The following is a 24,738-nucleotide window of genomic DNA, read 5'->3' as shown; positions in this document are numbered from 1 at the left end:
ATAAAATATTCTCTTATGAGTTAAAATCACTTTTGTTAAAGGAATTCATATTAACTTATTCCTAAATTAAAAAGGGTAAGGCACATTGAATTATTGAAGGTACTTTTAATTAGATATACATTCAATATAATGACTTCTTTGGAATAAGTGAATGTGAAGCATCCTATTTAAATAAATAAAATAAATCTTTGCAATCATTCTGGGATTATTTTGGTTGTTGCATATAAACTGGACTTTGAAATTCAAAACATATTTGAATTAGTGACTCATTTAAATTTAAAATAGTTAAAACAAATAGAAATTTAAATTAGAAAAGGAAAGAATGAAGGAAACCTGCGTCTGGGCCAAATCTCACCTGTCTCGGCCCATCTCTTTCCTTTCGCACGTCGGCCCACTTGCCCTTGCTCCTGTGCGCGGTAACTGGGTTTCGGGCCCCGTCTGTCAGAAGCTCCACCCACCTCCCCTCAACTAACTTGCGCGCATCCCGGACTGTTGCGACCGCGCGCGGTAGCACTGGAATCCGACCGTGATTCTCGCCGGTGGTTGGCAACATCCCTCCCGCGCGAACTCCTTCCCAGCCACCGTCACGTGGGCCCATGTGGCAGTCCCTGTCCTCCGTCTTCCTCGCGCGCCCCCTCGAACGGAGTCCGCATCGTAGGCCTGGGCGAACAGATCCGTCGTTCTTCGCGCGTGGGATTTCCGCCGAGTCCGCTCAGCTCGCCCTTTATAAAACCCGGCCGCCGCCCCTGCCCATCACCAGAAAGCCGTCGGGGCGCGGACAAGAGAGAGCAGAGCCGAATGGGGAAAAATGGGGAGGTGAGAGAATGGAGGATGCCGCCAGGGCTATTCTTGCCGGAGTCGCGGTTGGGCTCCCATGGTGTGGGTGCGGGGCTCTGCAGGGCGAGGGTGAAGCTTTGGCTACCCGCAAATCAGCATGGGAGGCCACGAATCCATGGTGATTCCTTGTCGTAGTCTGGGCACCACCGTGGACCACCTGGTGTCGTGGGCAGTCCTCTTGTGCTGGCGAATCGCGGTGAGAACCCTTCCTACCCTTTCTTTACTGTGTGTTCTAGGTTTGGAACCAGTCGGAGTTGAGTTTCGTGCGCGCTGGCGGGATTTGGCTATTCGCCGGCCATGGCCGCCGCCGCGGTTGCTACTGCACCGCCACTTGGTCTGCGCTTGGGTGCTTGGGCGGAGGTGAAACAACCTTGTGCGTTGATCTTCGCGTAGATAGCCAGGATTAAAAGGCACATAACCACTTCACGGGATTGATTCTGGCCGTTGATCTCGGGATCGATGGCTCGGGTGTGTTGACTGGTTTGGATCTAATCAAAGCCATCCGAAATAGATCTAACGGCCCTAAGAAACCCATACCCTTTCGGCCATGGCATAATTTATAAAGAACACATCCCCTTTCTCTTATTTAACCCGCCGTCCACCGCGGGTTAAAGCTGTGTCTGGGAAAATTTATATCTTAGCCCCTAACCTTTCTGAATTTGACGCCCGGTCCAGTGAACCAAGAAAATAGTAAAAATAATATAGTAAATACTTTTTAGTACATAAATAAACCTAGAAACTCAATAGATTCATAGAAAATTCATTTTAAATTCTTTTTGGTCCATTCTTGTCGCATTAATTTTGTATTAACATATTCTACCAACCAGTAACACTCTTTAGCCATGAAACTTGAATTAAAATTATTCATTTGGATTAATATATTCTAAGCACTAAATAATTTTGGAAAATCATAACTCGGTAACCCTAGCTCCGAATTTAGCGGTTCTCGATCCCACGATCTCGTAGCTTCGTGTAGATTATTATTACGCAGTTTATTCTTATGTTTGGTGTAATGTTAATTTTGCCTATACACTATTTGTTTGTATTGCTACGACTAGCAGTGAGGTCATGAGAATATGAAGATCATCCTGGTACCTGGAATCTCAAGTCCCAGGCAAGTTGTGCCCTTGATCACTTCTTTTTACCCACTCATGTTCTAATTAATCATAATGATCTGCATAGGTTAATTTTGATGGGACCCAATAGGTTACCCTAGTTTGATTATCTTTATACCTTGTTTACCACTGAACTTTTTGGGTAGTACTTGCTAGTGCTTTATGTGGTTTTGGGTATGAAGATACATTATTCATGATTATACTTTTGTTATCCGTTGTTATTTACTGTTCATGATAAGATCATTATGTTAATTGGAACATGGAGCGACCACCCGGGAAAACAGTGCTACCACAAGGGTTTATGGATGCCCTTGGCTGATTAATTAGGAAAGCTAGTGGAGGACTACCTTACCCGAAAGGGGCAAGGGCAGTAGGGGAGTGGTCAGTGTAGGGAGGTCCTTGGTTGATTTTGCTGTGATGGCGGTCAGGCAAGGGATCCCTGCATTGGAGCTTCCTATAAACTGTAGCGGGTTTTCTAAAGCTAGTGGAACTTTGTAAAGGCCTCGTAGTGTTACCCTGCCTCGCCTCCTCGGTAGAGGTGTATGGGAAGTCGCAATCCCTTGGCAGATGGGTAACATGACTTGTGGGTAAAGATGTGCAACCTCTGCAGAGTGTAAAACTGGTATATGAGCCGTGCTCACGGTCATGAGCAGCTCGGACCCTCACATGATTAATTTATGGAACTAAATTCAATTTGTCATATGCATTGCATCGCATGTGATGTTATTACTTTTCTTAATTGGGTTGGTATTTACTTATACTAAGTAACTGCTAATAAAATTTTGACCAACTTTAAAAGCAATGCTCAGCTCTAACCATCCTCTTTGGTAAGCCTTACACTTCACGTGAGCTCCCACCTTTGGCGAGTTCATGCACATTATTCCCCACAACTTGTTGAGCGGTGAACGTATGTGAGCTCACTCTTGCTGTCTCACACCCCCCACAGGTCAAGAACAGGTACCGCAGGATGAGGCGCATGGAGGATGCTGCGATGTGTTCGTGAGAGGTCTAGGTCGTCGTCTCCCAGTCAACTTTGGGTTGCTGGACCGTTGTCTCCTAATAATGTAATTATTTATTTATTTTTGTATAGAACTCCTGTTATGTAGTAAAGATGTGACATTCGATCCTGTGCCATGATTCATCATATGTGTGAAACTTGGTCCCAACACACATGGTGATTATGTTCGCGCCCGGGCTTTGGACCCCTAAAACCCGGGTGTGACAAGTGCAGAGGAGGGCAAGGTCATCGTATTGGTTATCGAGGGTGTGGAGGTATCCAGCCATGTAGACAATGGTGGGGTCATCCTCGACAGGGTCTCTACCTGACAGGGCCTGAAGACTTTTCCTCCATGTGGGGGTATTCTTGTTGCTGGGTAGAAAGTAGCGAAGTGGGGTTTCAAAGATTACTTTGTTGTAGTTCTGACATAGTTGTCGGATCGCTGTTCGGGCAACATTCTGGCAAGTATCTGGGAAGCGGTATCCGGTAAAACTGACTTGGAAAGAAGGATGGTTCGGATAGTTTCGGCTTTCTCCCAGGTAGACTGCCATAGAGCATTTTTCCATTCCGTTCTCGAGATACTCCTTCCAGACGTATTCTGGCTTCTTGCGGATTCCCATGCGAAGCGCACAACTTCGCAACAGATGTGGGAACCCTTCCACCTCTGAGCAGTAGGATGTCCTAATGGCTAGAGTGTCTTCCATCTGGAATAGGAAAAGAAGGGTCTGTTAATATCGGGGAAGAGGAGAGAAGACTTTTCTTGGGGTAAGAGGTATTTTCTTTTAGGGCAAGTCTTAGGATCAGGGCTGCGACCTACGGCCAGTCCTATGGGCTCCGATACCACCTGAAGCGTCCCCAATCATTTGGGACTCAAATGTGATACAATTACTAGTCCCAGGAGGCTAGTAAACACATTCCTTACTTCAAATAGTACAGAGTTTATATAAAGGTTATTACAATACCGGGGTACAAGCTCGAGAGAGCCAAAATAAGAAGTGCAGTAGGAAAATATACTAGCCCAAGCCACAGGCAGAACTGGGTGCAGACACAGCCCTCTCAATCAAGCATAGCAGAAAAGAAGTCTTCGGCCGCTGAAAAACATAAATAAATCTGGGTGAATACACTAGGTATTCCGCAAGCCCACCCCGCTCCTGTAAAGAGAAAGAGACCTATATCATACATGCTTTATTTGGTGGAGCTAAAGTCACTCTTCATTTTCCTAGAGAAAGGCAGTTGTTGTGAGGTTTTTCCCAAAGACTTTAAAGTATCATAAAAACTCAACCACCACTAAGCTTCCCGCTCCCGTGGCCTTGTTTTCTTCTTCCAAAACGCACTTACACATATTTCCCTGTTCATGGAGGTTATAGAAATCTCTAATTGTCATACCATACCAGACTCGTCCATACCAGTGGACACGGACTATTCGAATAGGTTTCAACTCTGCGCAGAGGGGTACACTTTACCCACTAGTCCGGTTTCTGCGATCTCACCGTCGCGAGACCCGAATGCCAGATCTCTTTCCTTCCTCGTACGTCCTAACCTTAACGGTTATCTGGAAGGAGTCAGGCCACCACCATGTCCAAACCAGACAAAACTTTCCCCCTCCTTATCCTCCCGGTGCTCCCCAGCCTTCATAACCCTGGGGTCGGACCGCACGAGTTCAGATTGAGTGACTGCCCACACAGTCTCGAGTGGTTGTACTATTAAAGAGTACAGGTAGTGAAGATGACAAACCGGTCCTTATATGAGGGGACAATCCTTCTGCTCACGCCTAAACCAGCTGAGCCAACACCTTAGGCCCTCCCCTAAACCAGGGAGTCCTTGATCATCCCACTCCCAAGGTGATGAGGGTGAGTACCCTTCATCGCACAACCTCTTCTTTAAGGAAAACTTATTTGAAATATCATATTCCCCTTTTCTCCCAACCCACATTTCGTATCCGAAAAATGTATGTTGATGCAGGCTATCTCTTTGCTCACAATGCAATTATCCCACCCTGGAATCCTAGGCCTAGGTAGTGGTAGAAAGAATAGGTAATTTATGCATCAAGGGAAGGATGGACTTGCCTTCGTCGAAGCTTTCCTGGCACAAAAGATCTACTTCCGGGAGATCGGGCTCCGGCCCTTCTTCCGGGGCTACGGGTTCCGGATCAGCGGTCCCCGCTTCTTCTAGTAGAAACAGTCAATAAAACAATACAACAAAGAAGTTTTCCAATTGCAGTGTGTCATTTCTAACATTATTATTACTTGTGACTTTTAGAAATTATTTGGATAATTTTTGGTGCATAAAATAGTGAGGAATACTAATTAAATGAGAAAAGGTTGAAGAAAAGAAAAAGAAAAGGAATTCCTGCGCTGATGGGCCGGGGGGGATTTTCGGCCCAGCCAGGCGTAGCGCACGCGCGCGCGAGGGCGCCGGCCCAGCTGCGGCCCAAGGCGGGGGAGACGGCACGGGCGCGCGGGAGCGACGGCATCACCGCGGGGCCCACACGTCAGCGAGAGCGGAGGGGGAAACGGCGCCGCGGGAGCGACGGCGCGGGTGAACCGGCCGTCCGCGGGGAAAGAAAAACCGGCCTCCGGTGGGCTCGGCGACGATTCGCCGCCGGTGGCCCGGTTCTTGGTCCACGGGGAGGTGCCTTAGCATGGCCAGGGGCTGGCGAACCTAGAGGTAGGCTTGATTTGGCTAGAGGGGGCCGAGAGGGGGCTGTCCGCGGGGAGGTGGCGGAGCTTCGCGGCGGGGATCGCCGCCGGTGGGCTTTGGGCGAGGGATTGGGTGGGGGAGTGGTGTTCTGAGTTCGTGGCCGTGTGAGGAAACCGGTAGGCTAATTCAATCGCTCGCTGGTCCAACAGAGAGGGAGGAGGTGCCCGAGGCGACCTTTTTATAGGCGCCCGAGGGGAGGGGAGCGGCGGAGCTCGGCGGGCGCCGGTGCGGTGCACAGTGCCGGCATTAATGCCGCACAGCGGCGACGACGAGACCTCACGGCGGGGGCGGTACCGGCAAGGATGCGGTTAAGCGGCGAGGACAGGGCAGTGCCGAACTTCCCTGTGCGGCGAGGGGATGGGCGAGGGGACGGCGATGAGGGGACGGCGGTGCGTCGTACGCGAGGAAGACGACGCGGCTGACCGGTGGGGCCGGTCTACCAGCGAGAGGGAGCGCGCGAGAGAGAAAGGCTGGCAGGTGGGGCTGGCTCGTCAGAGAGAGAGAGGGAGGGGAGCGCACGAGCTGCTGTGCGCGCGGGAGTGGGCCAGTTATTGGGCTGAAAGGAGGAAGCGCGGGCGCGAGAGAGAGGGGAGGCGGCCGCGGCATGGGCCGGATTTGGCCCAGCAGGGGGGAAGATCTTTTTCTTTTTTTCTTTTTATTTTCTAAATCCCATTTCTATTTTTGTTCCTTTTCTTTTTGAACAAATCATTTAGTAGATAATCTAGGTGTTGGAAAATAAAATCTAAGTGAGGTGTTTATGATCAAATAAAGTGTATGCATATGATGGGAAGAATCTAAGGGGGTTTTGGAATAGATAAAGAGAAGAGGGGGGTAGATTAGGGTTTCAAACCTGGGTTAGAATTTTGGGATGTTACAGTACCTCTCGCTGACCCGCTCCAGATCCACATCGTAGTGGGAAGCGAGCACAGCGAAGGCCCGCCTAACGCCGTGATGCAGCGCCTCGTGGAGTCTGCCGCGCACATGGCCGCCCAAGGCCTGCAGGCGACTCTGGGGGGAGCTTCCCGAGGGGACGTCGTCAAGACCAAAGACCTGGCAGAAGGCCGAGATAGCTTCGGACATGGCCACGCGGTCAGCCTACTTCTCCTCAGCCGCCTGGGCAAGTGCCTTGACGGACTCGTTGAGGGCTGACTCGAACTCTGCAAACAGCCAAAACAGAATTCTTCAAACATGAGTTGAAGAATGAAGCTGAATCGAAGTCTCAAAGCGGCCAAGACATACCTTCAGCCCGGGCACGCTGCTCCAAGGCTGCGGCTTGGGCGGACTGGGCAGACCCGACGGCCACGACCAGGTCCTCCGCAAGGGCTCCGGCCCGAGCAGACACCTCGACTAGCTGGCCCCCAAGGGCCTCAGCCAGGCTTTCAGCCTCGGTAGCCTGGTTCCGAGATTGGTCCCGCTCACCGATGACCTGGCTAAGCTCCAACTGCCGCCGCTGCGCCTCTGCGCGTGCCGCCGCTGCCTCCACCCCCAGCTCGTCACAAAGCAACCGAAGGTCCGCCGCCTCGGCGCTCCGTTGGGAGAGGCGCTCGGTAGCCTCGGCAACCGCGGCCCTCAGGAACCGCAGCGAACCCCAGACGTTAGCCTCGCGGCGAATGAACGATGACTTGGCGGTGCTCAGATCTGTCAGGTCCTGAGGAAGGGAAGCAGGGCGTCACAAAGAATGCCCTGACCACGCGAAAGGTATGCCTGAAATCCTTACCTAGAGGATCGTGGGAACGTTCCTGGAAAACACCTCCATGGTCGACCGAAGCGACCCCATCGCTGCCTCGGCACACTCACAGAGCTCATCCCGAGACTGCTCCTCCCGCTCATCATCAAGGACGAAGAGGGGTTTCGAGGCGCCACGGGTCCAGAACCGGAGCGCCTGTCCACGCTGCTCATTGGGATCGCGCTACGCGGGGATGAGGTCACCGCTCCCCAGAATGGGCTGCGGTTCTGTGCCCCCCTCCTCCAAGGCGTCGGGACCCCCTGCAGTCGACGCATCGGGTACCTCCTCGGCTAAGGAGGCAGGCTTCCGATCACCGACCTCGAGTAGCGGCCCTCAGCCATCTCAGCATCGGCGGCGACGGGTGGCTCCACGGGCAGAACGGCAACAGCCTCGGCAGAAGCTGGTGCCGGCGCCGGCAACCCGTCAAGTGGGCTCAAGGCCGCGGCCGCGCCAGCAGTCTCCCCCGGCACGACGGCCGCCTCGACAGAGGGGTCAGCCTGGGGAGCTCGCCCCATGGCAACTCGTGCCGCCTGAGCCCCCCGCTTGGGGGCATCTTGTGTGAAGGCCAGCCGACCGGCGTGGCACGGTGCGGCACTGGCTGCAGAAGCCGGCACCGTCTTAAGGGCTTTCCGGGGAGCCTGACCGGCCGAACCGTGCCTCCATTTGCTGGGAGGAAAGGGAAAAGCAGGATCAGGACACACGAAGAAGGAGCCGGGACAGAGGTATCCTCAGATACTTACCCACTCCGGACCAAGGCCAATCGTGCCTGCGGGGAGGCCCCTCGGACCTCGGTCCCCGCAGGCACTGCCGAGGTTTGCCCCGCTGCCGGCTTCGGCACCATCCCCGCCTCGGGCGCCCGGGGCGCCGAAGGGACAGTCCGCCCAGGCGCAGTCACGACGACCTGAGGATCAACCTCCTGTGCGGCTGGCACGGGCGACGGCTCTTGGGGGACAGGCGGGTCGGCCTGACTCCCCGGGGTCACCTCAACTACCTCGGCCAAGGGGTCAAGTACCCCCTCAGCTTGCCCCTGTTCTTCGGACCGGGACCCTGATGTCCCGGCCCTAGATACCCACGGCGCCAGCCCACTCGGGGGTTGGCTCGACGACCCCTGGCCCAGCCTCAGATCCGGGCTGAGGCCAAGGGGGGCCGCCATGTCGTCGTCTTCGTCATCATTGTCGTCATCGTCATCGTCAGGCGTCTCCGGCGATGGCTCCCTCGGGAGCCCGTCCCTCTCCTGCCTCCGACGGCGCCTCTCCAAGGTGTCCCGGGCCCGCATCCGCTCGCGAGCTCGAGCCTTTTTCGTGTCCTTCTTCTCCTTCTTCTTCTCCGCGGCGACCCTCCGTGCGGCTCGGTCCACTGCGTCCTCCGGGACCGGTGGCAGGGAAGGTTGTGACACCCCAACTCCTGGAGACGGACGGAAATCCCGACTGTGAGAACCAAGGGCAATCTGACACAAGAAAGAAGAAGGGGCGGACACTCACCAGGGACATGCACCCACGCTCGAGACGCATCAAGGGCTGGGTAAGGGCGCCAGCGTCCAGCCTCCCTCCCGTGCCCGCTACCCGCCTGCGGAGGTCATCGGCGGAGAGGGGGACCAAGGACATCTGTGAACCCTCCAAGTCGACCCCCGACATCATCTCTGAAAGCAGCAACCGCCGCTCTGTCAAGGGAAGCACCCTCCGGCGATGGATGGCAGCGACCACCCCCGCGGCGGTAAGCCCTCCGTCTCGCAGCTCCTGCAAGGCCTCCAGAAGGGGCTGGAGATTCTCCTGTTTCTCGCGCGCGGCCCCATAGCGCCAGTTGCTGCCGGCGGCAGTCACCACTCGTTGAGAAAACGACGGGCGCCTCCCATCATCATTCCGGAGGTAAAACCACCGGCGCTGCCACCCCTTGTTCGAAGACACAAGGATGGCGGGGATGTACTGTTGCGCGTGCACCTGCCTCAACTGGAGGATGCAGCCACCGGCCCTCACCGCCATGCGAACCCTCTTTTCCCCTGTCGTCAAAGCAAAAGGCTCCACGGAGAAGAGATGGGTCCACAGATACCAGTGGGTGTCAATCCCCAAAAAGGCTTCACAAACCGCCACGAAGATGGCCGCTTGCGCGATGGAGTTGGGGTTGAGATTGTGCAGCTCCACCCCATAGTAATGTAGGAGCGCCCGCATGAAACGGCTTGCTGGCACTCCGAACCCCCGCTCATGGAAGGAGACAAAACTCAGCACATACCCCGGCGGCAGGGTCGGGGCGGCCCCGCTCGGAGGGACCATCCACTCCGGCTGCGGGTCACCAGAGAGGGGACAGAGCAAGCCATCAGCGACAAGGGCCTCCAGATCGTCCACCATGACGGTGGAGAAAGACCACTGGTCGCGCGGCGGAACGACGGTTACCCGGTCTGCCATCACCAAGCGAAGGGGGTGGCGGCGGAGCGGGCAAGGTGTGTGGTTTTCTTTCTCTGGCTATTCCCTTGGGTTGCGGAAACCAAAGCAGGAGGCGAGCAGTAGAGTAAAGAACCACCACCGGTCCCTCTTCCGGATATATAAGGGCCCGGGCAAGACCCATTCAACACTTCACCCGAACCCGCCGCGAAATTCAAACTCGAAGGCGAAACGCCCATTCCTCGAATGACTCGCGCACGCACAACGGTTGCCCCGCGAACCACCCGTCCCGTCGCATTAACTCTGCGGCAGGGCAGGCGAAGTGGGCGACGCTTCACCTCCGCCATGATGACCGCGTCAAAAAAGGTGCACCACATCGTTTAATTTCATATCCTTTTCCTCTTCCCCTTTCTCTCTCTTGCTACAGGGACCGGGAAAGGGGATACTCCGAAAGGGATCCTTCTCCGCAAAGGAAGCAGGCCCCGAGCCCTCCTACTGATCAGAGGTTCGGAGGTTGGCCCCTCGGAAGGGTTCGACAGCCGCCTCAGAGCACTCGGGCTCCGCGCCCACTACTGATCAGAGGTTCAAAGGCTGGCCCCTCGGAAGGGTTCGACAGCTGCCTCAGAGCACTCGGGCTCCGCGCCCACTACTGATCAGAGGTTCGAAGGCTGACCCCTCGGAAGGGTTCGACAGCCGCCTCAGAGCACTCGGGCTCCGCGCCCACTACTGATCAGGGGTTCGAAGGCTGGCCCCCCGAAGGGTTCGACAGCCGCCCCAGAACACGCAGAGTGAGGGATGACTCTGGGTACATCCGATACATGGCCGAGGCTCGGGCTACGCTCCCGAGGTACCGTAGGACATTTCTGAGACTAGCAGGAGCGATTCTGTAACGGAATCCCATCAGAGGGAGGCATCGAGCCCTCGGACCCTATCAAACGGGACCGGGTCCGGCAAATCACCTGCAGGTACTTTTGGAGCGCACCTCTGGGCCACCAGCCGACCCTTATCGAACGGGGCATGGGTGTCCACTCGGATCACCCATTAGCAACTCACTGGAGACACCATGTTTAGCGCCCTCCGAGGGCAACATGGCGCTTTCCCCCCTCCTCCTTGCGGAAAGGTGATGAAGGGGCGTATGATAAAAGTCGAGTCAGTCCTTGACCGTCCTCTCGCTCTGTGCAGAGGCTCGGGGGCTGCTCTCGCAAACCCGGCTCCGGCCAAACCGTTGACAGTGTCAACATACTAGCCCGAGAACTCAGAACCTGACCATGCACCTGGGCTACGATCAGATCGCATGAGGGAACAACCAGACCGGTCGAGGCGTCACGAAAGGCACTAAGACCTCGGAGGAGTCAAACCACTCCTCCGAGGCCTCGGGGGCTACACCCAGCGGGTGCGCTCGCGTGCACCCACCGGAACAAAATGTAACCGAGAAAGGCCGACCCCTTGCAAAAAAGTGCGACAAAGCCTCCAAGCGAGTACCAACACTCCCTTTGAGGCTCGGGGGCTACTGTCGGGGACCATAATTAGGGGTACCCCCAAGACTCCTAAACTCGGCTGGTAATCACCATCAGCACAAGCTGCAAAAGCCTGATGGGCGCAATTCAGGTCAAGGCTCTGTCCACTCAAGGGACACGGCTCGCCTCGCCCGAGCCCAGCCTCGAGCAGGAACAGTAGACCCAGGCAGATTCACGCCTCGCCCGAGGGCCTCCTCAAGCAACGGGCGCACCTTCGACTCGCCCGATCCCCAGCTCGGGCAGGCATCGCAGTGAAGCAACCTTGGCCAGATCGCCTCGCCAACCGACCGTATCGTAGGAGCATTCAATGCAAGGATCGCCTGACACCTTATCCTGACACGCGTTCCTCAGTCGGCAGGGCCGAAGTGACCGCAGTCACTTCGCCCCTCCACTGACTGACCTGACAGGAAAACAGCGCCTCCTGCCCTGCTCCGACTGCTGTGCCACCCGCCAGGGTGAGGCTGACAGCAGCCAAGTCCAGCCTCAGGCGCCATAGGAAGCTCCGCCTCGCCCGACCCCGGGGCTCAGCCCTCGCCTCGACCTCGGAAGACGGTCTCCGCCTCGCCCGACCCCAGGGCTCGGCCCCCGCCTCGACCTCGAAAGACGATCTCCGCCTCGCCCGACCCCAGGGCTTGGACTCAACCTCGACCTCGGAAGACGGTCTCCGCCTCGCCCGACCCTAGGGCTCGGACTCAACCTCGACCTCGGAAGACGGTCTCCGCCTTGCCCGACCCCAGGGCTCGGCCTTTACCTTGGGCTCCGACCGACCACGTTGCAGGAGGGTACATCATTACCCTACCCCTAGCTAGCTTAGGCTACGGGGAACAAGACCGGCGTCCCATCTGGCTCGCCCCGGTAAACAAGTAATGATGGCACCCCGCATGCTCCCATGACGACGGCGGTTCTCATTCCCCTCCGAAAGCAAGGAGACGTCAGCAAGGTCCCGACAGCCCCGACAGCTATGCTTCTACAGGGCTCAAGCGCTCTTCCAACGACCACGACATCACATGCACAGGGCACTAACACCTCTCCGACAGCCACATCGGCATGTACATAGGGCTCTGGCTCCTCTCTGCCGGGCACGTTAGCATATTTCTACACCCCCATTGTACACCTGGACCCTCTCCTTACATCTATAAAAGGAAGGTCCAGGGCCCTCGTACGAGGAGGTGGCCGTGCGAGAGGACGGGCTGACGAACAGGCTCTCTCCCTCTCTCGTGAATGCTTGTAACCCCCTACTGCAAGCGCATCCGCCCTGGGCGCAGTATAACACGAGCCACGATTCCCTTTTTTCCCCCTTGTGTTCCATCTCGCGCCGACCCATCTGGGCTGGGACACGCAGCGACAATTTACTCGTCGGTCCAGGGACCCCCCGGGGCCGAAACGCCGACAAAATTAAATTGAAAGCTCATGTCATGCTTGCTACTAAATCTGATATTCTTGAAACTCATGCCACTGATGCTTGTTGCTATGCCTTGGTTTGCAAAGATGCTTTCTTTTCTATTGATGATATTGCTAGCACTTTGCCCGCATCTGTTACTAACCTTTTGCAGCAGTTCTGAGATGTTTTTCCCTCTGAGTTACCTCCAGGACTTCCTGCCATTCGTGGGATTGAGCACTAGATTGATTTGATTCCTGGAGCGAGCTTGCCCAACCGTGCTGCATATCGAACAAATCCTGAGGAGACTAGGGAGATTCAGCGCCAAGTCCAAGACCTTTTGGACCACAGGTATGTACGTGAGAGCCTTAGTCCTTGTTCTATTCCTGTCATTTTGGTTCCAAAGAAAGATGACAGTTGGCGCATGTGTGTAGATTGTAGAGCCATTAACAACATCACTATTCGGTACCGTCATCCTATTCCTTGATTAGATGATATGCTCGATGAGTTAAGTGGTTCTCAAATATTTTCTAAGATTGATTTGCGTAGTGGGTACCACCAAATTAGAATGAAATTAGGTGATGAATGGAAAACTGCTTTTAAAACCAAGTTCGACTTGTATGAGTGGTTAGTGATGTCTTTTGGATTAACTAATGCCCCTAGTACTTTTATGTGTTTGATGAACGAGGTTTTGCACCCATTTATTGGAAAATTTGTGGTGGTTTATTTTGATGATATCTTGATCTACAACACTTGTTTATCTGAACATCTTGACCATCTACGTGCTGTTTTTTATGCTTTGCGTGCCGCGTGGTTATTTGCTAACCATGACAAATGCACCTTTTGCACCGAACGCGTATCGTTTCTTGGCTATGTTGTCACTCCACAGGGTATTGAGGTTGATGAGGCCAAGGTGCATGCTATTCAGAGTTGGCCAACGCCATCGACGGTGACACAAGTGCGGAGTTTTCTTGGACTTGCAGGATTTTATCATCGTTTCGTGAAGGATTTCAGCACCATCGCTGCCCAATTACATGAGTTGACCAAGAAGGGTGTTTCATTTAATTGGGGGCAGTCACAAGAGGATTCTTTTGATCTTTTAAAAGAGAAGCTTACTCACGCGCCACTACTCCAACTTCCTGACTTTGGTAAAACTTTTGAACTCGAATGTGATGCCAGTGGAGTTGGCATTGGTGCTATTTTGATGCAAGGAGGTAAACTCGTTGCATATTTTAGTGAGAAATTGAATGGCCCTGTTCTTAATTATACCACTTATGATAAAGAATTATATGCTCTCATACGATCTTTGCAAGCATGGAAACATTATTTGTGGTCTAAGGAATTTGTTATTCATTCTGATCATGAGTCACTTAAGCATCTTTGTAGTCAAACAAATCTGAACCGTAGACATGCTAAGTGGGTAGAATTTCTTGAAACTTTTCCATACATCATTAAATATAAAAAGGGGAATGATAATGTGATTACCGATGCTTTGTCTAGACGCTATGCTATGTTGTCTCAACTTGATTGTCGTATTTTTGGACTTGAAACAATTAAGGGACAATATGCTTTTGATGATGATTTTAAAGAGGTTGCATTAAATTGTAAAGAGGGCCATACATGGAATAAATTTATGCTAAATGATGGATACTTGTTTAGAGCTAACCGCCTATGCATCCCAGTTGGTTCGGTTCGTCTTTTGTTGTTGCAAGAGGCGCATGGTGGTGGTTTGATGGGTCACTTCGGTGCCAAGAAGACGGAGGCTGTGCTGTCCACACACTTCTTTTGGCCTCAAATGCTGCGTGATGTTGAGCGCTTTGTAGCAAGATGCACGACGTGTCAAAAAGCTAAGTCACGATTGAACCCACATGGTTTGTATATGCCTCTTCCTATTCCTTCAGTTCCGTGGGCGGATATTTCTATGGATTTTGTTTTGGGATTGCCTAGGATGAAGAAGGGGAGCGATAGTGTTTTTGTTGTCGTTGATCGTTTTTCTAAGATGGCACATTTTTACCTTGTCACAAAACGGATGATGCCATTTATATTGCTAACCTCTTTTTCAAAGAGATTGTTCGTTTGCATGGTATGCCTTCTACTATTGTTTCAGATCGTGATGTAAAATTCTTGAGTCATTTTTGGCGTACTCTATGGAACAAATTGGGGACAAAATTGTTGTTTTCTACTACTTGTCATCCCCAAATTGATGGACAAATAGAAGTTGTGAATAGAACATTGTCTGCAATGCTGCGAGCAATATTGAAGAAAAACTTGAAAATGTGGGAAGAGTGTTTTCCGCATGTGGAGTTTGCATATAATCGGGCGGAACACTCCACCACCAAGGTAAGTCCTTTTCAGGTAGTGTATGGTTTTAACCCTCGTGCTCCTATTGATCTTTTTCCTCTACCTACTACCGAGCAAGTACATAGTGATGCTAAGGAGCGTGCTGACTTTATTTTAAAACTTCATGCTTCAACTAAAGCAAACATTGAAAAGATGACTGAAAAATATAGAATTGCTGGTAGTCAAGGTAGAAAACAAGTTAAGCTTGAAGTGGGTTATTTAGTGTGGTTGCACTTGAGAAAAGATAGATTTCAGAGTTAAGAAAGTCTAAATTGATGCCACGTGCTGCTGGTCCATATAAGATTTTGGAGAAAATAAATGATAATGCATATAAACTTGAGTTGCCTCCCGAGTTCTGGGTTACTCCTACATTTAACATTGCAGATTTGAAACCGTATTTGGGGGAAGAAGATGAGCTTGAGTCGAGGACGACTCCACTTCAAGAGGGGGAGGATGATGAGGACATCACTTCTATACATACAATGAATGGACCGATAACACGATCGCGTGCACGACAGCTAATTCTCCAGGTACGTTCTACCCTATTCAATGGTGTTTCAGAGCTTACGCTTGGGGTCATGGATGTTTTGATGATTAGGAACCTTGGCAAGGACCAGCAAGGACTTGGGAACGGCCTAGGTGTTGAGGAGGAGCAGCAAGGGCGCCCACAATAGGAAGGAGATCAAGTCCGACTCGACTGCGACTCCATCTCGGGTTCCAAGACCAGTCTGCACTAAAATGGACGCCCAAGATGCATCCGGACTCCGATTGCAACGGACTTGATATGGTTGGAAATATAAGAAGATTATATAACCAACCCAACTGGTTCCACCCTAAAATGCATCCGGAGTCAACGGGAATCGTCGAAACAAGTCAGCGTTCAGATTCTATTTTGGTGCTGTGACACTGTCTGTTGGGCCGTGTATCGCGTTGGAGCCCATTAGGGGCGAGTCCAAGGGTCACGCACGCCCTAATACTCTATTTATTCAGCAGCCGCCGCCACATTAGGGTTGGGTTTTGCTTAAGTTTAGCTCTGTCGAGAACAGCCACCGTAAATCGGTTTGTGAGACCCCAACTTGTGAGCTTAATCATTCATCCACAATATTCTCGATTGTGTTCTTTCGTGTTCTTGCTTGTGTCTTCGATTCTCAGGCAGGAATTAGCCCTTGTGGCGAGGTCAATCGCGCAGTGCATGATTGATAACCAGAGGAGAAGTGGTGCTGCGATTGCGGGGTTCTAGTCGTGTTGATTGGAAGTCGGATTGTCTGTGTGACATCTCCACCAAATCGATAGTTATCTTCACCTGACGGAAGATCGGGCACCCCCGTTCCTATCATTACCTGTGGCTCTCTGATATTTGTCGATTTTGTGCCTATCGGTGCCTCCTTTCCTAGATTGGAGGAGTCATCGAAGCAGAAGTTGGTGAGAAGAATGATAGAGTGACAGATGAACTAAATGCTATTAAAGTTGCAGTTGAACATGTCATTGTACCAGGTAATGTATTATTTAGAGTAAATGGGAGGTTTATGTTGAATATTTAGTGTTATTGGCTCCTACTGATTCCTGTTGCATCAATATTTTTTAGTTACTCCTGATTTCCTGTTGCGTTAATATACATGGAAAGGCAATCTTTGATTGTATATGTAGTTGGTGGTTTTGCTCTTCTCTATGCATCGAAGGAGCTTGGTAAGTTGCAGGCAACAAACATTGATCAACAAATTTGTCTGTAAATAATTCAGAATGCTTTTAAGGTCTAGAGAAACAAAGTTGGATTTTTTTCAAATTCATACCTGTAAGGCTGCCGTGGAATACTTTGTTTGTAGCACCATTGCCTCCCATGCAAGGATGGAGGGAGTAGTATGGGCGTCTGGAAGCAGATGCGCAGAAGGCACAAGTTGCGTTAGCGAAGGGGCAGAAGCAGAGCTAGGCGCAGAAGGCACAAGAAGATCGAGGAAGTTCAGGCGTAGAAGGCACAAGTTGTGTCTTCTCTAATTTTTTTTTGGAAAGTGTCAAAATTTACTCACTGATGTGGTCCTTTTCCTTATTTTCTTTTCTATTTTTGGTATATATACATATATTAGATTTGGAAGGGGTGTAACGTATGTGAACATGATTTTTTAGTATATATATCAGATTTGAAATCAGATCTGAAAGGGTGTAATATATATTTTCCTTTCTAATGCAATGTGTTACAATCTGTGTTGAAATCATACCCTTTTCCTTATTTTTTTCTATTTTTGCTGCAACGTGTTATAATCCGTATTAAAAATAGAATATATCTTTTTAATGCAATGTGTTACAATTTATGGGAATTGACAAACTAATCGTAATCTATTTTTTATAGTTGCAAATGACAACTAGCTTTTAATTTGCAATGAAATTCAAGTTTAACGTAACACAGAAAAACAAGTGGCACAATCGTCAACTAATTGCAACAACTTTCCTAGCGGTAGTGATAGGAACGGGGGTGCCCGATCTTCCGTCAGGTGAAGATAACTATCGATTTGGTGGAGATGTCACACAGACGATCCGGCTTCCAATCAACACGACTAAAACCCCGCAATCGCAGCACCACTTCTCCTCTGGTTATCAACCGTGCGCTGCGCGATTGACCTCGCCACGAAGGCTAATCCTTGCCTGCGAATCGAAGACACAAGTAAGAACAAGAAAGAACACAATCTAGAATATTGCGGATGAATGATTAAGCTCACAAGTTGGGGTCTCACAAACCAATCTACGGTGGCTGTTCTCGACAGATCTAAACTTAAGCAAAACCCAACCCTAATGTGGCGGCGGCTGCTGAATAAATAGAGTATTAGGGCGTGCGTGACCCCTGGACGCGCCCCTAATGGGCTCTGACGCGATACACGGCCCAACAGACGGTGTCGCAGCACCAAAACAGAATCTGAACGCTGACTTGTTTCGACGATTCCTGTTGACTCCGACCGAACTTTAGGGTGGAACCAGTTGGGTTGGTTAGATAATCTCCTTATCTTTCCAACCATATCAAGTCCGTCGCAATCGGAGTCCAGATGCATCTTGGGCGTCCATTTTAGTGCAGACTGGTCCTGGAACCCGAGATGGAGTCGTAGCCGAGTCGGACTTGATCTCCTTCCTGTTGTGGCTGCCCTTGCTGCTCCTCCTCAACAACTAGGACTTTCCAAAGTCCTTGTTGGTCCTCTCCAAGGTTCCTAATCATTAAAACATCTGTGGCCCCAAGCATAAGCTCTGAAACACAATTGACTAGGGTAGAACGTACCTGGAGAATTAGTTGTCGTGCACGCGATCGTGTTATCGGTCCATTTATTGTATGTATAGAAGTGATGTCCTCATCATCCTCCCCCTCTTGAAGTGGAGTCGTCCTCGACTCAAGCTCATCTTCTTCCCCCAAATACGGTTTCAAATCTGCAATGTTAAATGTAGGACTAACCCGGAACTCGGGAGGCAACTCAAGTTTATATGCATTATCATTTATTTTATCCAAAATCTTATATGGACCAGCACCACGTGGCATCAATTTAGACTTTCTTAACTCTGGAAATCTATCTTTTCTCAAGTGCAACCACACTAAATCACCCACTTCAAGCTTAACTTGTTTTCTACCTTGACTACCAGCAATTCTATATTTTTCAGTCATCTTTTCAATGTTTGCTTTAGTTGAAGCATGAAGTTTCAAAATAAAGTCAGCACGCTCCTTAGCATCACTATGTACTTGCTCGGTAGTAGGTAGAGGCAAAAGATCAATAGGAGCACGAGGGTTAAAACCATACACTACTTGAAAAGGAATTACCTTGGTGTTGGAGTGTTCCGCCCGATTATATGCAAACTCCACATGCGGCAAACACTCTTCCCACATTTTCAAGTTTTTCTTCAATATTGCTCGCAGCATTGCAGACAATGTTCTATTCACAACTTCTGTTTGTCCATCAGTTTGGGGATGACAAGTAGTAGAAAACAGCAATTTTGTCCCCAATTTGTTCCATAGAGTACGCCAAAAATGACTCGAGAATTTTACATCACGATCTGAAACAATAGTAGAAGGCATACCATGCAATCGAACAATCTCTTTGAAAAATAGGTTAGCAATATGAATGGCATCATCCGTTTTGTGACAAGGTATAAAATGTGCCATCTTAGAGAAACGATCAACCACAACAAAAACACTATCGCTCCCCCTCTTCGTCCTAGGCAATCCCAAAACAAAATCCATAGAAATATCCACCCTCGGAACTGAAGGAATAGGAAGAGGCATATACAAACCATGTGGGTTCAATCGGGACTTAGCTTTTTGACACGTCGTGCATCTTGCTACAAAGCGCTCAACATCACGCCGCATTCGAGGCCAAAAGAAGTGTGTGGACGGCATAGCCTCCGTCTTCTTGGCACCGAAGTGACCCATCAAACCACCACCATGTGCTTCCTGCAACAACAAAAGACGAACCGAACCAACTGGAATGCATAGGCGGTTAGCTCTAAACAAGTATCCATCATTTAGCACAAATTTATTCCATGTATGGTCCTCTTTACAATTTAATGCAACCTCTTTAAAATCATCATCAAAAGCATATTGTCCCTTAATTGTTTCAAGTCCAAAAATACGACAATCAAGTTGAGACAACATAGCATAGCGTCTAGACAAAGCATCGGCAATCACATTATCATTCCCCTTTTTATATTTAATGATGTAAGGAAAAGTTTCAAGAAATTCTACCCACTTGGCATGTCTACGGTTCAGATTTGTTTGACTACGAAGATGCTTAAGTGACTCATGATCAGAATGAATAACAAATTCCTCAGACCACAAATAATGTTTCCATGTTTGCAAAGATCGTATGAGAGCATATAATTCTTTATCATAAGTAGAATAATTAAGAACATGACGATTCAAATTTTCACTAAAATATGCAACGTGTTTACCTCCTTGCATCAAAATAGCACCAATGCCAACTCCACTTGCATCACATTCGAGTTCAAAAGTCTTACCAAAGTTAGGAAGTTGTAGTAGTGGCGCGTGAGTAAGCTTCTCTTTTAAAAGAGCAAAAGAATCCTCTTGTGACTGCCCCCAATTAAATGAAACACCCTTCTTGGTCAACTCATGTAATGGGGCAGCGATGGTGCTGAAATCCTTCACGAAACGACGATAAAATCCTGCAAGTCCAAGAAAACTCCATACTTGTGTCACCGTCGATGGCGTTGGCCAACTCTGAATAGCATGCACCTTGGCCTCATCAACCTCAATACCATGTGTAGTGACAACATAGCCAAGAAACGATACGTGTGCGGTGCAAAAGGTGCATTTGTCAAGGTTAGCAAATAAGCGTGTGGCGCGCAAAGCATCAAAAACAGCACATAGATGGTCAAGATGTTCAGATAAACAAGTGTTGTAGATCAAGATATCATCAAAATAAACCACCACAAATTTTCCAATAAATGGGCGCAAAACCTCGTTCATCAAACGCATAAAAGTACTAGGGGCATTCGTTAATCCAAAAGGCATCACTAACCACTCATACAAGCCGAACTTAGTTTTAAAAGCAATTTTCCATTCATCGCCTAATTTCATTCTAATTTGGTGGTATCCACTGCACAAATCAATCTTAGAAAATATTTTAGAACCACTTAACTCATCAAGCATATCATCTAATCGAGGAATAGGATGACGGTACCGGATAGTGATGTTATTAATGGCTCTAAAATCTACACACATGTGCCAACTACCATCTTTCTTTGGAACCAAAATGACAGGAACAGAACAAGGACTAAGGCTCTCACATACATACCCGCGGTCCAAAAGGTCTTGGACTTGGCGCTGAATCTCCTTAGTCTCCTCAGGATTTGCTCGATATGCAGCACGGTTGGGCAAGCTCGCTCCAGGAATCAAATCAATCTAGTGCTCAATCCCATGAATAGGAGGAAGTCCTGGAGGTAACTCAGAGGAAAAAATATCTCGGAACTGCTGCAAAAGGTTAGTCACAGATGCAGGCAAAGTGCTAGCAATATCATCAATAGAAAAGAAAGCATCTTTGCAAACCAAGGCATAGCAACAAGCATCAGTAGCATGAGTTTCAAGAAGATCAGATTTAGTAGCAAGCATGACAGGAGCTTTCAATTTAATTTGTTGCTGAATTTCTATCTCATTAGTTGGTTCCTTATGGGTATTTGCAGCTCTATCTTTATCAGCTTGTACAATTTCAGTAAGAGTCAAAGGTAGCAAAGTAATGTTTTTATCTTTATGCCTAAAAGTGTATGTATTACTCCTACCATAGTGACGTGCATCAGTATCATATTCCCAAGGTTTACCCAACAAAAGAGAACAAGCTTCCATAGGTACTACATCGCAATCCGCATAATCAGAATACATACCAATGGAGAAATGCACTCGTACCATGTGTGTTACCTTAACCTTACCTGAATCATTGATCCACTGAATGTGGTATGGATGTGGCCGTGGACGTGTGGTCAAGCCAAGCTTCTTGACCAAATCTAAACTCACCAAATTATTGCAGATTCCACCATCAATAATAACATGTGCACGTCGATTCTCGATGGTGAAGAAAGTCTGGAACAAATTATGGCGTTGCTGCTTCTCTGATGATTCTGGCTGAGCACTAAGAACACGCTGCACCATGATGCTTCGAAGGTTCACCGTAGCATCAGCACCAAGCATAGCATCATCATTAGCAGCAACGTCACTGGTGTCATCATCGTCATCCTCACCGTCGGAAGCACTAATGTAGCCATCATCCGTAGCAATGTATGTTCGCTGACTCGGGCAATCCTTCTTCACGTGACCAATCCCATGACAGCGGTGGCAAACAATACCCGAAGAACGACCACTGGAAGGTGCTGCAGGTGCTGGTGAATTCTGTTTCTTGGCGGGTACCTACAAAGGAAGTTTACCAACATGTGCAGAAGGTGTCGAGGGAGGTCGCGTGGGCGCTGTAGTGGTCGAAGGTGTATGACTCGAGGCAGGTGTGTGCGTCCGTGATGTAGAGGAGGCGCCAAAAGTAGTCCTAGGTCGATGTTGGCGTCCCTACAATTCTTTCTCTGCAAGCATAGCAAACTGAAACAACTTGTTGACAGTGTTAAAATCTTTGTAATCCACAATGTTCTGAATGTCACGCCGCAAACCTGAATAAAAACGGCAAAGAGCGTCCTCATGTCCCTCTACTATCCCACAACGCTGCAATCCCTTCTGAAGCTCAGCATAATAATCTCGAACAGATTTATCCCCTTGGTCTAAACACATCAATTTCTTACGCAATTCTCTATGATAAGATGGGGGAACAAATCTATCGCGGATAGCTACCTTAAGATCTTCCCATGTCGTAGGTGCTCTACCATCCCCAACTAGACCAGTCCACCAAACAATAGCAAAATCTTTAAATTCACTAGTGGCTTGTCTAACTTGATGTTGTTCAGGTACAAGGTGGGCAGCAAATTTCTGTTCTATCGTCATCTCCCAATCAAGATATCCCTCAGCATCATAATGACCCGAAAAAGATGGTATAGAAAATTTAATATTAGCATAAGGGTCATCAGGAGCACGATTGTTATTACCTTGCTGGCGGTGTGGCATACCTTCTGTGTTTTGATGAAGACGACGACGGAGGCGCAAATCTCTGGTGGCCGCTTCATCATAATTACCTTCTTCATCAATCACTGCATCATCGGGAAGACGTGGACGAGGAGGTGGTGGCGGTGCTTGTTGTTGCGTCTCCAACACAGCAAGTCTGTCGACGATCTGGGACAATCGTCGATCCAGCCTCTCGTAAGTCCTGCCAAGGTCCATGTTAATGAAGGCATCATGCACTGACTTGTGGACCGTCTCCTCCATTTGCTCCTTCAGGAGCTTGTTGTTTGCCTCAAGATCTTGGCGGCTAACACATTCATCGAAGTCTGTAGGGATCCTTGCTTCTTCGTCGCCTGCCATCGAAACACAAAAATAGGGAACAAACGGTGAAGGTTATCCCTAATAATCTCACTACACGCTCCTCTCGGGTGGAACACAGGAACACGCTCTAATGTATCTTACCAAGGTCTTACAAGTGTCTGACGAAATACAAGCAAAGAATGGTACAATCGGAGGCTGGTTCGTGATACTTACCAAGAGGTAGTGAAACCGCGATTGCAAGGTCAAATCTGTATTGATCAGAAGATATAGTATGTGGAGCTGTAGGACAGGCACAATATGTATGTGAATGTGGAACAAAATCGAGTGCAGATTAGCGAAGTTCAATAAGTGTCCAAAGCACAAGTCACAATTTCTGGCTAAGACATGTCCTATCGAAGCACAACAAGATAAAAGTAATAAACTAGCAGAATGGCGGTTCTGTAAATAGCGCAGATTTTTCAGCACTAGTAGAAATCAAAGGCGTGTTTCCAAAGGAGTACCAGCAAACGAGCTCAAAATATTCTAAATTTTTTATCACTGATCCAAAATCACAATTGATGGAAGCACACAAAATTTCACTTGAAACAGAGTTGTATTGTGGCCTAGAGAAATTCACAAAGGATCTCTAAAATTCCTAAAAACACTTAAACAATTTTTTAATTATCTTCCCGATTTTTTTGAATTTTTTGACCGAACCAAACAGGCCGTAGGCGAGTTTGGGTCAACCCAGAATGGAGTCAGGAATCTGCTATAAAAATTTGAGCTCAAACGGAGCACCGAGCGAGAAGTTATGCCCGTTTTATGGAAGGTACCTCAAGTTATGGTTTTCCAGGGCACAAATTGGTAGGAACCATAGCGGCGGCTATAGAGCACAGAAGAACAAACCTCCCTGGTATAAGCAATAGGTAAGCGCTAGATAATGAAACAAGGAGGGGTTGCAATGCAATGCGGCTTGCAACCTAATCTAGGGCTAGCGTGGCGAGAATTCACACAAGGCAGCTAGCGAGGGCAAATTGAGTAATGTGGTGTCTCGACTTGTAATCTGGGTAAGGTGGATGGGATAGCGGTGGAAACAAATAACAGCGATGGAGCGGTTGAACTACGATTACAACACGACCTAAACCAGCAACAAGACTCGACACAGACACAAATTCAACAAAGCAATCTGAAACGAAATTGCAAGGCTAAACAGGGTTATAGGACAGCGGAATTTTTTTTGTATGGCAATTATCTGGAGTTATAGGATGAAAAACATAAACTAAACTAGGGTAAGCCTGACGGTAATATCTGAGTCTTTGAATACCACTTGATAGGAACGGGGGTGCCCGATCTTCCATCAGGTGAAGATAACTATCGATTTGGTGGAGATGTCACACAGACGATCCGGCTTCCAATCAACACGACTAGAACCCCGCAATCGCAGCACCACTTCTCCTCTGGTTATCAACCGTGCGCTGCGCGATTGACCTCGCCACGAAGGCTAATCCTTGCCTGTGAATCGAAGACACAAGCAAGAACAAGAAAGAACACAATCTATAATATTGTGGATGAATGATTAAGCTCACAAGTTGGGGTCTCACAAACCGATCTATGGTGGCTGTTCTCGAGAGATCTAAACTTAAGGAAAACCCAACCCTAATGTGGCGGCGGCTGCTGAATAAATAGAGTATTAGGGCGTGCGTGACCCCTGGACGCGCCCCTAATGGGCTCCGACGCGATACACGGCCCAACGGCCCAACAGACGGTGTCGCAGCACCAAAACAGAATCTGAACGATGACTTGTTTCGACGATTCCCGTTGACTTCGGCCGGATTTTAGGGTGGAACCAGTTGGGTTGGTTAGATAATCTCCTTATCTTT

Source organism: Zea mays, chromosome 2 (assembly GCF_902167145.1).
Source record: "Zea mays cultivar B73 chromosome 2, Zm-B73-REFERENCE-NAM-5.0, whole genome shotgun sequence".
NCBI lineage: Eukaryota > Viridiplantae > Streptophyta > Magnoliopsida > Poales > Poaceae > Zea > Zea mays.
The sequence above is the reverse complement of the archived record's forward strand: the minus strand, read 5'-3'. Positions refer to the sequence as shown.